General features: G+C 39.1%; 1 protein-coding gene across 1 annotated transcript in view; it reads right to left on the reverse strand.

Moving 5' to 3' along the window:
• The window catches only part of nrxn1a (neurexin 1a), a 323,968-nt gene that overhangs the window by 215,123 nt on the left and 92,877 nt on the right, over positions 1-15,968 (reverse strand). The gene's annotated exons all lie outside the window — the stretch shown is intronic.

The following is a 15,968-nucleotide window of genomic DNA, read 5'->3' on the forward strand; positions in this document are numbered from 1 at the left end:
CGCGGCCTGTCTCCGGCTCCGCATCGCCTGGCGCTCCCCGTTTGTATTGCCGCGTGTATCTCCCGCGTTTGCATGTCCCGTGTGGTGCCTGCTGTCTGACTGCTGGGCCGTGGTTCCGGTGCTGTGGTCTGGCTCCGACGCCCCTTGTGCTGTGGTTGGAGGATTGACGTCCCGTTCCTCCAATCCCTTCCTTCCACATCCTTCCACAACAATCACCTCGACCAATAAAAGTGCAGTGCGTCTGTCCCTCCTGGCGGCTGGATGGCAGTTTCAGTTCGCCCCTCACATCTGAAGACGTTCGTTACTTGTGTCTCTTTGATATTGTAAAGTGTGTTTATTTTACTACAAATTTTAGTTTTGCCAGTTTGGCTCGGCCCTTGGGCAGTTGTTTTTGTTGTTGCTCTTAGCTACCTTAGTTTAGGAGTGGTTTAGTTAACTTTGGGGAATTCTGATTTTTCACATGTAAAACGTTTTCTGTTGTCATTGTACTTACCTACATCACTTTATAAAACCCGTTTACTTTACATCATATCTGGTTTGTGTTACTTTCCTTTGTCCCGAGCACTGGGTTGTAACAGGAGGTTAGAGAGAAGAGAGAGAAAGAGATAGGCCATGAAAGAGAAAGACAGAGGAGAGAGAGAGAGACAGGGAAGAGAGCAAAAGAGCTAAATCATGACAGAGAAATAAAGAACAGAGAGAGAAAAAGAGGTTAGAGAGAAAGAGATAGATCATGATAGAGAAATAGAGAAAGAAAAAAGACAGAGGCAAAGGCAAAGGAGGACAGAAGAAAGAGTGAAGAGAGAAAGATAGGGAAAAGAGAGAGAAATAGATAGGCAATTTTAAGAAATAGAGAACGGGGAGAGAAAAAAAGGCTAAAGAGAAAGAGAGAGAGAGAAGAGAAAGAGAGGAGAGAGAGAAATATAAAGACATAGAAAAGGGAGAGAGAAAAGAGGTTAGAGAGGAAAAAGAGAAGAGCGAGAAAGAGATTGACCATGATAGAGAAAGAAAGAGGAGAGAGAGAGAAAGAGAGGGGAAAGACAGAAAAAGATGTTAAGAAATAGAGAAGGAAGAGAGAAAAAGAGGTTAGAGAGAAGAAAGAGATAGACCGTGAAAAAGAAAGACAGAGAGAGAAAAAGAGGGAAGTGAGCGAGAGAAACAGAGGGAAGCGAGAGAGAAAGAGATAGAAAAACAGAGAAGGGGGAGAGAAAAGGAGGTTAGAGAGAAGAGAGAGAAAGAGATAGGCCATGAAAGAGAAAGACAGAGAGAGAGAGAGAGACAGGGAAGAGAGAAAAAGACATGAAAGAGAAATAAAGAAGAGAGAGGGAAAAAGAGGTTAGAGAGAAAGACAGAAGACAGAGAGAGAAAGAGAGGGAAGCAAGAGAGAAAGATTATGGATTATGATAGAGAAATAGAGAAGAGAGAGAGAAAAAAAGAGAAGAGAGAGAGGGGAAGAGATAAACCATGATAGAGAAAGACAAAGGAGAGAGAGAAAGAGAAGGAAGAGAGAGACACTGATAGAGAAATAGAGAAGAAAGAGAGAAAGAGAGAGCGATAGAGAAAGACAGAAAGAAGAGAGATAAAGATGATAACGAAGAAAGATTGGGAGTGGAGAGAGAAGAGGGAGAGGAAGAGAAAGACCATGACAGAGAAATAGAGAAGGGAGAGAGAGAAAGAGAGAGATAGACAATGATAGAGAAATGGAGAAGAGAGAAAGAAAAAGAGTTGAGAGAGAAATAAAAAGGAGAGAGAGAAAAGAGAGACAGACCATGTTCGGGAAATAGAGAGGGGAGAGAGAAAGAGAGTGAAGAGAGAGAGAGAGAATGAGAGGGAAGACCGGGGAAAGATAGAAAGACAGGGTGATTTAGAGAAAGAGGAAAGAGAGAAAGCGAGAGAGAGGGAGGAGCGGAGCGTTTTACAATGAGAAACACACGCACCCATCCAGGCCGTGTTTGTAAATTTACAGAGGAGCCGTTAGCCGCAGATGTAGCGCTCGGACTCTTCTGTGGCTAATTTACGGACATGTCTTTAGAGACGACAGAGGGGCGTAAAACATCTTGTGTTGGATCTGAGAGGAACAGGTCCGGACCACAGCGCGCCGACACTCACCGGGACGCTCCAAGACGGCCGACTAACACACAACGGAAATGAGCGATGATTTAAGGCGGTGATTTTGGGCTCTCAGATTCACACGACACGCAGGTAAATCAAAATGTTTGCAAGAAGAAGGGCATAATATGTAACAAATCTTAGGTAATTAGTGCAAAAAAGAAGAGAAAATAGTTCATTAAAGGTTGTATAGAGGATTTTTTAAGGGAAGCGAAAAGTCCTTTTTCAAATGTTGTGCATGTTTCAGTAGAAACATCTCCTCCCGCCTCTTTACTCTAGAAATCACATTTGTTTACATCCAGTGCATGTTCAGAATTACTGTTGAAGTGACCTGCCTAGAAATATTTTAGCGACCGACGCGTCAGTTTTTAGACCCTTCGGACTTTCTTTTGCGGCGAACTGGTCGTGGATTCTCGTCCGCCATCGCAACAAACTTTGTGCAAATTGCAAGGAAGCTACAGTTTGAAAAAGCCTCAAAGAACCACTGCATAAACCACATAATCCCCGAGCGCGACGACTAAAAATGTAGGGAGTTTGACTGACAACCTAACAGCCAATAGAAAAAGAGGGAGCCTCGTTTTCTATTGGCTGATGTTTATCTTTCCTCACTACGTCCACAGTTGATAGATTTTCATACTTTCTTTTTTTTCGGTCATCATAATTACAAGGCTGCTGCGTCTCTGTAACGGTATTTTAAACTTTCAATGACAATTTTAAACTTAAAAAAAAAATCCTCCATACAACCTTTAAGAGTATGTATCTTTTCTGGTGGAGGGTATGCCACTTTTCTCCATGAAGATGTTATTGCTTTGCCTGGAATGTTCCACAGTTGAGCATTAAACAAATAAGGAATGCGCCGATCTCATACAGGGATCGATATCGGTGCTGAATCGTCTTTCAAATAACAGTTCAGTCGATATCATGGTTGGAGGATGTAAGCAACGTAATCAGACTATGTACTCGTCGTAGTCAGTCCAGAAAGTCTGTTTGTATTTATATTTACACAAAGTGTAAATAACACATGTGGATCAGTTCTGTCTTATTTTATTTTTGTTGAAAGGAATTTAACACAAGTCTGAGTTTCTCCACTGGTATCGGTTGATTGGGTATCGTCAGACACTTGAAGCTACAGTATCAAAATTGGAATCAGAACTGAAAAAGCTGGATTACAATTTTAATGTTTTTTTTATTATGATGAGTTTATTCGGATGTTTCCATAAGTTATAAATTGGATTGTCGTGCAGTAAATGATAAATTACATTATTATGCAGTAATCAACAGCTACATAAAGGCAATTATGTACATTGCTCATCACAACTATAATCGCCAAAATAAACTAAAAATATCTCTAAAACAGATTAATGTATAGATTTTGAGCAATAAAAACAATGGTTTTATACAATCAGTCTCTATCCTGATTATATAGCTGCTGTGATTTAATGCTATACCGTGGAACATGCCAGTGTTTCCGTAAAGTAATAGTGCTTATACCAGTAGTAGTAGAAGTAATAGCAGTAGCAGTGATATTAGTATCACCTCCCTCCGCTTTCTGTAAGACATATACACCAAAACCTCATCACAATTATGAGTGATGCAAGTCGCCCCGCACACAATCTGTTCAACCTCCAACCTTCTGGGAGGAAGTACAGGATGTAACAGCTTCATCCACCAGGCTGTTAGGATGCTGAACTCTCTCCCCTCTATAACCACCAGGCGGCCAGGAAGCTACGAATCTGTGCCTCCCCACAGAACATAAACTTTTTTGAATTTGAACTGAATTGAGTATCGGTAGTAACTACGTAGATAAACATTATTAACTACTATTTTAATTTTAGTTTTACATTTTCACTTGTTTTCAGTTTTCTTTTATTCCTCCCTGTTTGCCTCATCTCACTCTATCAAATCTGTTACAAACGCCGATATTGACAGTCTATTTTGGGCACATTTGAACTCACCATAGTACTCTTCCTATATTACATAACTCCCTTTATATTCTCCATATAATTAAATAAGGTTATTATGTTCTCAGTGTAAGCCTGAATAAAGAGCGTATGTGAATGGTGTTAGAGATGTGTGCACAGCAGACAGGAGCTTTGCATAATGAACCATAAGGAACAAACAAAAGAGCATTAGCATAAATCAATATATGCTGCTAAACTAACATGGAGGATTACACATGTGTTAGTGGTGTCTGAAGAGCGACTTGTGTTGTGGTAAATGGTAAATGTTCTGGTGTAATGTCCTCACTGTGTCTTCATATCAGCTTATTGTGTTATAATATATTTGGTATTGTAGGTCAGGGCCACAAGTAAATAAAAATACTGTCATATATACTCATAAAATATATATAAATACTCATAAACTGCATCGTAATATATATTTTCACTTATTTTATACAGGATACTACAACTGCTACTAATACTACAACTACTATGACTACGACTATGACTACTACTACTACTACTACTGGAGGGTTGTACATGTGTTACTGGTGTCTAGTCAAGTAGTACTACTAGTGCTACTGTCTACTACTACTAGTACTAGTAGTACTACTACTACTACTACAATGACGACTGTTACTATTAACTATGTTTTTACATGTTTTGTTTTTTGTTTTACACAGGTTACTATTACAACTGGTACTACTGGTACTACTACTACTACTACTACAATGACATCTATTACTATTAACTGGCTACTACTATCACTATTATTACTACTAACACTATTATTAGTACAACAACTACTATTACTATTAACTATATTTTTACTTTTTTTTTTGTTTGACACTGGTTACTACTACTACTACTACTACTACTACTACCACTACTACTACAATGACGACTATTACTATTAACTATATTTTTACATGTTTTGTTTTACACTGGTTACTACTACAACTTGTACTACTACTACTACTACTACTACTACCACTACTACTACACTACCACTATTATTACTACAACAACTACTATTACTACTATTACTATTACTATGTTTACATATTTTATTTTACCCTGGTTACTACTATGACTGGTACTAATACTACTAGTACTACTACCACCACAATTACTACTACGACTACTACTACTACTACTGTTTGCATAGAACTTATATTAAATTGTATAGTAGACCAACTCCTCATACAATTACTATTCATACTAGTACTACTACTACTACTACTACTACTACTTCTACTACTACTGCTACTTTATTATTATTACTACAGCAACTTCTATTACTACTACTATTACTATTGACTATATTTTTACATGTTTTGTTTTACAGTGGTTACTACTGTGACTGGTACAAATACTGTGACAACTAGTACTGATGCTGCTGCTATCACTAATACTACTACAACTACTGCTACTACTAATACTACTGTTTGTATAGTCTTGCAAATACAGACGTATATTGAATATAGTAGACAAACCCTGATACAATTACTATTCATACTACTACTACTACTACTACTAAATACTAAAACTAAACAGCACAAAACAGTACTACATTAGTTTCTGTATACTAGTAGTAAAACAGACCAACTATATGATAAAATATGGATAAATAAATGTTTATAGATATATTTTTACGTTATTTTCTTTATTTATTCTCTGGCTTTTAACAGTGCCTGAGTTGTGTTTTCCTCTGTGTCTTTTATTTATTTTATTTATTTTACTTACTGCTATTTTATGATATTTTATGATCTTGCTTTTATTTGATTTTTACTGGTTTTATTGTTTTAGGACTGGTACTTTGGAAACTGCTTTGTTTGTAAAAATGTGCGATAGAAATAAAGTGGATTTGGATTCATGAACCACTAACCGAGGAAAAAAAAAGAGAAAATCTATATATCTGTACTCACAATCTGCCGCTCTATAACTACTGTAAATACGCCGTAACCTACTTTAAATAAACGTATTAATTGCCATATTAGCTTTTGATATATTTAGCTCCCACTCGTGATCACATGTAATACAACGGCCTACACAAAGACGTTTTTTTTTTTTTTTTTTTGGACCATATGGAATTAACAAAAGCTGCTCATTTGCATAAATCAATAGGTGTGATTCTGCACATGAGCCTCTCCCACTCTCGTCTAAATATAGAGCCGGTTTTCTTATCTCCGCGAGTGGGAGATCAGCCCAAATCTGTGAACGCAATAACAAAGCAATTAGTAAGAAAAATATGCTTCAGGTATTCAGGTTCAGGTTAGAAAAATAACACCTACCACTAAAGACTTAAAAATGCAGTTGCAGTATCAGTACTATGAATACTAGAGCCCGACCGATATGGATTTTGCTGTGGCCGATATGAAACTGATATAATGGGAGTTGGAGCTGCCGATAGCCGATATAATCGCCGATATATTTAGTGATGTAAAAATTCACTGTAAATTTTGAATTGTTTAAAAAACTTAGGTTTGGCTCTGGTGGATTTTAAATTGGGTTTATTTAGGCAACATTTATTGTTATTCTGCCTCTTTACATCATATTTACAGACAGTAGGTTGACTTAATGGCATTTTTGCATCACATTTAGACACTAGTGATGGGTATTCCAGTTCTTTTTAGAGAACCGGCTCTTTTGGCTCGGCTCACTAAAAGCTGCTGGTTCTTTTGGCTCCCAAGCGGCTCTTCAGATTGTTTTGTTGCAAGCAGGACTAAAGCACGTCTAAAGCAGGACTGAATCAGGACTGAACCAGGTCTAAACCAGGACTGAAAAAGGACTAAACCGGGACTTATTTATTTTATGCTAAACTACAGCCAAATATGCTCCTTTTTTTTATCCTATGCACACGCAAATTTCTCAAAGTTTCGTTTTTAGCCGCTGCCGCTGTCAAACCACGAGTCTGCACGCGGCGTGAAGAGAAAAAAAGTGAGAGAAAGAGAAAACACGACTCCCAGTAAGGATCAGGCTCCCGTCGTTCGCTTCAAAGAGCCGGTTCTAAGAGTCATTTCGTTCACGACCGACCCATAACTAGTAAAGAAACAATCGCTATTAGCCTTTAGCCGTAAATACGTGCGCGCCGCGGTAATTAATTATATGCGCAAATGTCATAATTCACACGTCTGTTCACAGCTCATTTACATATCAATGCAGGTCCAGTAGCAAATATACGGCCAATATAGTCACTTTACAATATGCCAATAGAAAACAGCCTGTTTATGTGCGAGAGCTACAGCAGCTAACCCATAACAAATGACCAAAACTAGCTTCAAAGTCGACATATTTCCAACACTCACCGCTCATACAGGCTCCTCCCACATCACAAATCTGCACTAATAAATGTCCTTTTAATCCAGACTCAAACCGATTGTCCGTAAAAAGAATATAATCTCAGTGTTGTGCACCGCTGCGGGTGTAAACAAACACACGTGAGTGAAGCGACTCTGTGGTGTGTTCAGGGACAGTACGGACACACACAGACAAATGACTCCACAGATAAATACTGATGTGGAGCCACATATTAGAACATTTATCTGTCTGTAAATTGGATTAAATGAACAGAATGTAGAGAGTTTAAGATTTTTAACGATGTATCACATGCCCACGTGAAATATCGGCCGATAGCCGATATGCCTCCAGGTGCCCATATCAGCCGATAATATCGGCCAACCGATATATCGGTCGGGCTCTAATGACTACTACTACTGCACACAAAAGAGCCTATATTACACTATTTTCTGATGTTATAATGTTGTTTCCTCTGGAGTTTTGTTTGTTTCATTCACACACGTTTAACACACAGACTTTGCATATTTAGGCTGAGTTCTTCTCTCAAACTGAAAACACTCTGTGCCACCTCGTGATGTCATGTAGTCATACAAGAAGTGCTCCACTGTGTTTTTAAACTTGATACACCTTCACTAGAATCACTTTTTCAGCCCTGGAATTGCCAATCTCTACTGAACTAAAGGTTGTGGCTGTTAACTTGAAAACTACCACTATATGACATCACAAGGTGGAACAGAGAATTTTGAGCTTTGGAAATGTAAACAGACTAATAATAAAGGATTAACCAAACAAGTGTGAATCAAACACAACACAACTCCAGGCATGTTTTTGATGAGAAAACAACATTCTAACATAGGGGTGTGCATTGCCATGAATCTGAAGATATGATACGTATCACAATATTTTACAATTACGATAATGATTCAATAGATCACGATATATCCCGATACTAAAACAGGAAGCTATATTGTGATTTATCAATAATTACATATAATATTATGGTCGAGGACACATTCCCGAGAACAAAACTGAATGAATTAAACTTTCAAATCATGAAAACAGTAAGAAGTAGTGGAACTTTAAAGACAGACTTTTAAAAATCTATTTGAAAGCATTTTGAATCGATACCGGAAATGCGGAATAAAGTATCATGATATATCACTGAATCAATTTTTTCTTACACCCTATCTAACATTAGCCTGATTCATCATCTGACCTCGCAGCATTAGGATTCGTTCGCTCAGCAGTAGGCAGGTACTTTTTTTATTTAACCAATCGCTGCTATTTGGTCGTGACGTATGTAATGCACCAAATCCCGTAGGAAGAAGGACAAGAATGTCTTTTATGGAGTAAGAAAGCTGTCAAAAATATTCGCGTGCATAAAATAGAAATCCGTGCATATTTGGCTGTAGTTGCGCATTAAAATAAATATTTGTAAACTCTCAAATGAGTCCAGTCGTACATAAAATATATTGTGTGTATTTTATCCATCAGAATACGAATTGAAAAATTACGACGTCATGAATTACAATCACGAAATTAAAATTTACGATTACGCTTTCATCGGTACGAATACAAATTCACAGACGGAACTTTACTGTCAAAAATACGTCATCACTTCACAGACATTATCCATCGAGCAGAAGAAACATCGATCAAGATCAAGACTGCGCAGCTCAAGTTTGTAGCGGAGGGTAAAAACTGAAATGCAACTGAGATGAAGGTTCAGACTGACTGATGCTCGCTGTGGCTGTAGCCGTGAATGTTTTAATCTAAACATACAGAGAACCTGATATTTGTTAATTAGTCCTGGGATAACGTTACGTCGGATGTTCGCCAACTGGCTCCACTATGTTTTCTAACATATAGGTGCAATTTCCCATTCAAAGGAGGTGTTTCTACAGAATATTATACAGCAGCGTTTGGTTGCCCGAATTCAAGACATTTTTACAATAGATTTTAATTAACCCACTTGTTGGTCGCTGTTGTAGCTTCTTGTGCTATTACTCTGTTTTTACTCTGCTACAAACTTGAGCTGCGCAGTCTTGATCTTGATCGATGTTTCTTCTGCTCGATGGAATAATGTCTGTGAAGTGATGACGTATTTTTGACAGTAAAATTCCGTCTGTGAATTCGTATTCGTACTGATGAAAGCGTAATCGTAAATTTTCATTTCGTGATTGTAATTCATGACGTCGTAATTTTTCAATTCGTATTCTGACGGATAAAATACACACAATATATTTTATGTACGACTGGACTCATTTGAGAGTTTACAAATATTTATTTTATGCGCAACTACAGCCAAATATGCACGGATTTCTATTTTATGCGCACGAATATTTTTGACAGCTTTCTTACTCCATAGTCTTTCCCCTTGATAAAATTCACCAAACATTTTTTTTTGGTCCGCCTTTAAAACCTCGATGTTGGGAATCGTTGACAACACAGAATGTATGGCTCTTCGCTGATTGGCTGGTGCCCAAACTCGCACTTCCGGGGTTTTTGCGAACCCTCTAGTGTATTCTGATTCCTGACCAATTCCCTGGAGAGAAATTAAATTGAGCGGAGACACTAATTGGGGTCAGTCTGGCTAGACTAAATGCATCCTGTAACAAAAAAAATAATCATTTGAATAATATTGACCAAAATAATCGTGATAATGATTTTTTCCATAATAAGCAGCCCTATTTGAGCTTTGAAGATGTAGACAGACTAACAAACCAGGATTACTCAGACATGTGACTGAAGCAAAACACAACTCCAGGTGTGTTTTGGATGAGAAAACAACATTCTAACATGTCTCAAAGCTCAAAACAAGAGTCAGTTTTGTGTGATATAGGACATATTTTCTTAAGTGGTTCTCAGTATAAAGAGTTTGAATATCACAGGACTAAAATAGCATTAAGTAAACACAAACAAAAGCCTTTCTTTATTGAAGCATATGGAAGAAACTGAAGCGCTCAATCTGCATTCATCAATATACGCCATTAAACACATGCTATTTTTGTTTTTTGTTTGCTTAACTCACAGTAGAAGTGAATAAGGCTTGCTGCTTGCTTTCTGTTGTGAAGCCCATTACTACAAATGAGTCAGGCTGGCGTGTAGTGACCAGGGAGGTGAATAATTTAGTGACCATTGGTGGCGCTGTTCTTAATAAAAAATTGAACTAAAACCTCGCCACCATCATCCTGCAAAGGCAACTTCAAGCTGAGCTCTGGTCCTGCTGTTTCTGCGATGAAAAATACTGGAATAAAACCACGTAATTAGTTTAAACGAGATTCTTTTAAATGGGTGATAAAACAGCTATTCATTTTCTGAGACGTTTTCCTGACTGTGGAGGTCAAATAATTACCCAATTTTGCACTTTTTTAATTACTCGATTTCTTCATGTAGCTATCTCTGTAATTTCCTTCACACTGATTTTTGGGTGGTTCAAAGTTCAGTCTTCCAATTAGCAGAGCGAAAGATGGTCAAAACGCGGGCTACAGTAGCTTCCAAGGGTCAAAAATTCAACTTTAAATGTCAGAACGTGTTTGAAAATGATTAAGACGATTTTACTGCAAATGAACGTAATTCTCTTGCCAAATGCTCGCTTGGTGTAGTAGTTATAGTCGTGTTTTGTATTTGTAGTTTCCATAGAGATGTTTACACAGTATGGCAGTTAAAATTATCAGGAGAGAAGAAGAAGAAAAAAAGCAACAAAATTAGAAGTAGCGCACATTTCCTGTCAATCTTTAAATTACAGAAGCCTCACAGCGTCAAAACTAAAACATATTTGTACACTTGTATATTTTGTGGCATTTTTGTGTGGCCGTAAGACCACAATATAAAAAAAAAAATCAAAAATTAAATAAAATATATATGAAAAAAAATAAATAAATAAACTAAAACATATTAAAGGTGCACTATGGAAATTGTCGTGGGTTTGTCCATTCTTTTTTCTACATTTATGCCATTGCTCTGCCTGAAAGTTCAACATTGTGACATTAAACAGATCTACCTTACATTTATTCAATTTCAGGTGGTTTTACAGCTCAAAAATACCTAAAAGAAAAAAAAAAACAGACATTCTGACTAGGGATGGGCATTCCATGAAATCTTCTTAATCGATCGTCGAGAGAATTAACGATCGATTATCGATTAATCATTAACGTTTTATATTAAAATGATCATCATTATTATTACTATCTGCACTGCTAATCTGCATAAATAAATTCAACTTTACGACAAATAAACCGTAACGACTCTAGAGCCACATCAATCCGTTTATTATAATGTGTTTAATTCAGTTTTGCGCAACTCTCACAGAAACGAAACTTAAAACCGCATCGCTAATTTGCATAAACTAAGCGAAGATAAAACTACAGCTCTTGTGTCGCTGATGCGGTCAACTTCTGTAGGATTAAAAGACATGACTCAGTGGAATACAGGTTAGTGTGACCATATTTGCGTTTGTCAAAACCAGGACACCGTACGGGGGGAGGGAGGTGGGGACTCGTCATCGACATTGCGCGACTCTCACCTGGCAAAACTTTTTCCCACTGGACACCGAAACATATGTGCTGCTTTATACACTGTGCACATGGACTCACACTTGTCCCGAACGCAACGGAAAGCGTGGAATTTCTTGTACAAGTCATCGTTAAATACGCATATGCACTTCAGTACGTTGCAGACTGACTGACTGTGTTTGCTCGCTCCTTCTGAGTGCAGAGAGACACATGTACGGACCCCTGTTTGGTCACGCTACGCACAGCAACCTACATTCGGTTTGTCGATTAAAATTTAGGTAATCGATGAAACTCTTAATGATCAAATAGTGATTAATCGACTAATCATGCCCATCCCTAGTCGCAAGAATATCAGACCTGTTTCAAATCCAGTTGCCTCTTGTGAAGTAGTTCCACAAGCTGTGAACTTTTCAAACCCTGTGATTTCCTCGTACAGTTTGAGCCGAGGCTGAGTGAAACGATCGAAAATATCGCACAGTGTATGTCCGGCAAAATAATAAAAGATCACTCAGACATGTGTGAATGAAACAAAACAACTCCAGGTGTGTTTTTTGAGAAGTAGCAACATGTTTTAAAGCTCACAAGAGTCTGTTTTCGACGACATTTATTGTAGATGGGACATTTTTTGCTTTTAAAATACCCTGACAAGATTTTGGTGTGAATTATTTACGTCATAATCCCAAGAATTCAAGTAAAAAACATATTTCTTCATGTTGTCTGCGCTGAAATGAATCATGGGATATGTAGTTTCTGATGTTCATAAGCTGTTGCTGCTATAAAACCTGCATTTAACCAAAGGAACTTGTGATTCGATATTATTGTGACAGCCCACGATATTATCATGAGACTTTTGACGATACGATATCACGATATTTTGGTTATTGTTACATCCTTGCTCTCCACAGATCTGACCTGTGACTTGGTCTGGTTTGGTCTCCATGAAGATAAAAAGGTTTAATATCATAATGTGAAACATTCCAGACAAAACAATAACATCTTCATGGAGAAAAGCATGTGACGGACCCTCAATCAGAAAAGTTACACAATGCGCCTTTAACTTATCGAACTCAATAGAGAGAAGTAGGAGAAGCAAACAAGTTAGAAGCAGAGACGCTCTAGATTCTCAGCATTTTGTCCGGGGGCAGAGCTTAGCGTTTTATGTCAATCAAAGTGAACTTACTGCTGCGTGGTGGATTTTCCAAGGAAGGGGTTCTTTTCATAATCAGCAGATGTAATTGCAACAAATATTAAAATTCAGCGACATTCCTAAACCGAACTCTAAATCTGAACCTAATCCAAACCAGTCCGTGGATCATTTGTTCATTTGTTTTTCAAAATAAAACCAAAAACAAGAAAATGAAAAAAAATGGATAATGGATAATGATTCCGGGACCAGTCCTAGTCAGTCCTAGTTTCAGTTCTGGTCTGCTCCCGGTCTCAGTCCCAGTCTCAGTTCTGGTCTGGTACCGGTCTCAGTCCTGGTCTCAGTTCTGGTCTCAGTTCTCCTCTGGTCCTGGTCTCAGTCCCGGTCTCAATCTCGGTCTCAGTCCTGATCTTCATTCTGGTCTGGTCTCGGTCTCAGTCCCAGTCTCAGTTCTGATCTGGTCCGGGTCTGCTCCCGATCTTAGTTCTGGTCTAGTTCTAGTCTGGTCCTGGTCTCAGTGCTGGTCTCTGTTCTGGTCTCAGTTCTGCTCTGGTCCCAGTCTCAGTCCCAGTCTCAGTCCCGATCTTAGTTCTGGTCTAGTTCTGGTCTGATCCTGGTCTGGTCCCGGTCTCAATCCCAGTCTCAGTTCTGGTCTCCGTCCTGGTCTGGTCCCGGTCTCAGTCGCAGTCTCAGTCCCGATCTTAATTCTGGTCTTTTCCTGGTCTGGTCCCAGTCTCAGTCGCAGTCTCAGTCCCGATCTTAATTCTGGTCTGGTCCTGATCTCAGTCCTGGGCTCAGTCCCAATCTGGTCCTGGTCTCAGTCCTGATCACCCGACAGTCTACGCGGGCGCACATCCGGGCCCGTCCAGCCACTCAGTCCGGGTTTAGTCCTGTTTTAGTCCTGTGTGAGTCCTGGTTCAGTCCTGGTTCAGTCCTTATGCAGCACAAAAGTCCGGCATCGCAGTTTAAGTCAAGAAAATGAGAAATGACCGTTATCCGTTTCATCGTTTTTTTTATTTTTGGTTTTATTTTGAAAAATGAATGATCAGATGATACACAGATTCAAACCTGACCACATCTGCGAGCTTTACCACAAATACAAAGTGTGTGTTGTTTGACTGTGTTTGGGGAAAGAAGTGCCTCTGGTGCATCAACAGAAAGTAAAAGAAAAAAAAATTGTTTTGTTGTAATTTTAGGTCTAAGTACAGTTTGTCTTGTCTGTTTTTTGGCCTTGGGAGCTCAGGTGAATAGGCAAGCACAGTTTAAAGTGGACGAGTTTTTTTTGTAGTCCCATTAGCAGCGCACTTTTCCTGCCAATCTTCAAATTACAGAAGCTACAAAGGGTCAAAACTCAAACATCATATTCAGACCGCAAGATTAATCACAATCAAATCAAAACTGCAATTTGAATGGACGCAATTAGCAACTCGCAAAGCTCAAAAAGACAAGCATTCTAACTGTGAGCGGGGTCGCCTCTTCACAGATCTGACCTGTAACTTGGTCTGGTTTGATAAAAAGGTTTAACACCACACTGTGAAACATTCCAGAAAAAACAGATAACAGCATTTGACGGACTCTCCACCAGAAAAGTTACACAGTGCAGCTTTGTGTGGTTTCTAGAATCATGAGTTTGAAAATGACTAAAACTAAAATAATACAACAGTCTCATGATTTTAACTCTTTGCCCCATGAAGACGACATTTGACGACCCCCCTTGTGTTCTTAATGACCTGTTTTGACACAATAGTTTTTCGATATAAAACCAAAAATAAGGAAATGAAAAAACAACTATTTTCTTCATTATTTGTCTCCAAAACCAAAATGAAAAAATGGATAACGATTTGTTTTTTCAGTTTTCGATTTTGTGTTTAAACGAAGAATGGAAAAAACGGATAACGGCCGTTTCCTGTTTACATGACTTCCGTGACTGTGATATGGGACTTTCGCCCTGCATATGGACTGAACCAAGACTGATCCAGGTTCAGGACCAGACCAGGACCAGAGCGGGACTAAAGCGGGACCAGAGCGGGACTAAAGCGGGACCAGAGTGGACTCCGAGCTTTGACTCCTCCACAGCGTCCGAGCCTCAGCTTCAAGCTCCTGCCCTGCCTTGGGCTCTGAGCCGCCGGTCTGGTCTCAGTCTGGTCCTGGTCTGGTCCCGGCCTGGTCACAGTCTCAGTCCTGGTCTCAGCCCTGGTCTGGTCCTGGTCTGGTCCTGGCCTGGTCACAGTCTCAGTCCTGGTCTCAGTCCTAGGCTGGTCCCTGCCTGGTCCCAGCCTGGTCCTCAGTCCCGGTCTCAGTCCCGGTCTCAGGCCCGGTCTGGTCCCGGTCTGGTCTTGGTCTCAGTCTCAGTCTGGTCCCAGTCTCAGTCCTGATCTCAGTCTTGGTCTGGTCCCGGTCTCAGTCCCGGTCTGGTTCTGGTCTAGTCCCAGACCTGGATCAGTCCTGGTTCAGTCCGTATGCGGTGCAAAAGTCCGGAATCGCAGTCACGAAAGTCACGTAAACAGGAAACGGCCGTTATCCATTTTTTCCATTCTTCATTTAAACACAAAATCGAAAACTAGTCATTATTTGAGTTTTCATTTTGGTTTTGGAGACAAAACCTGTCTAAAAAACTGTTGTTTTTTTCATTTTCTTATTTTTGGTTTTATATTGAAAAACAAATGAACGAATGATACACGGATTTAACACCTCCGCTAAATCACTAAAGACGTGATTTGACGACCATTAGAAACGGTTCCGGGGACTTTATACTCGATTATGAACCAAAATTGACCTGAAATCTGGATGTTGCTCAGGCTAGTCCTTTGAAATATTTCAGTCTTTTTTTTCCAAGATGAGATGTATGACAGAACTGCTACAAAATCATTTATAATCACTCGTGGAAGTCTGTTTTCTTTTATGCAGTTGTGCTTTATGGGTAGCCCTAGTCATGTATGTACGGGTAATGAAAGAGTTAAACCA

Source organism: Boleophthalmus pectinirostris, unplaced genomic scaffold (assembly GCF_026225935.1).
Source record: "Boleophthalmus pectinirostris isolate CB_2022bp ecotype Guang Dong unplaced genomic scaffold, ASM2622593v1 HiC_scaffold_14, whole genome shotgun sequence".
NCBI lineage: Eukaryota > Metazoa > Chordata > Actinopteri > Gobiiformes > Gobiidae > Boleophthalmus > Boleophthalmus pectinirostris.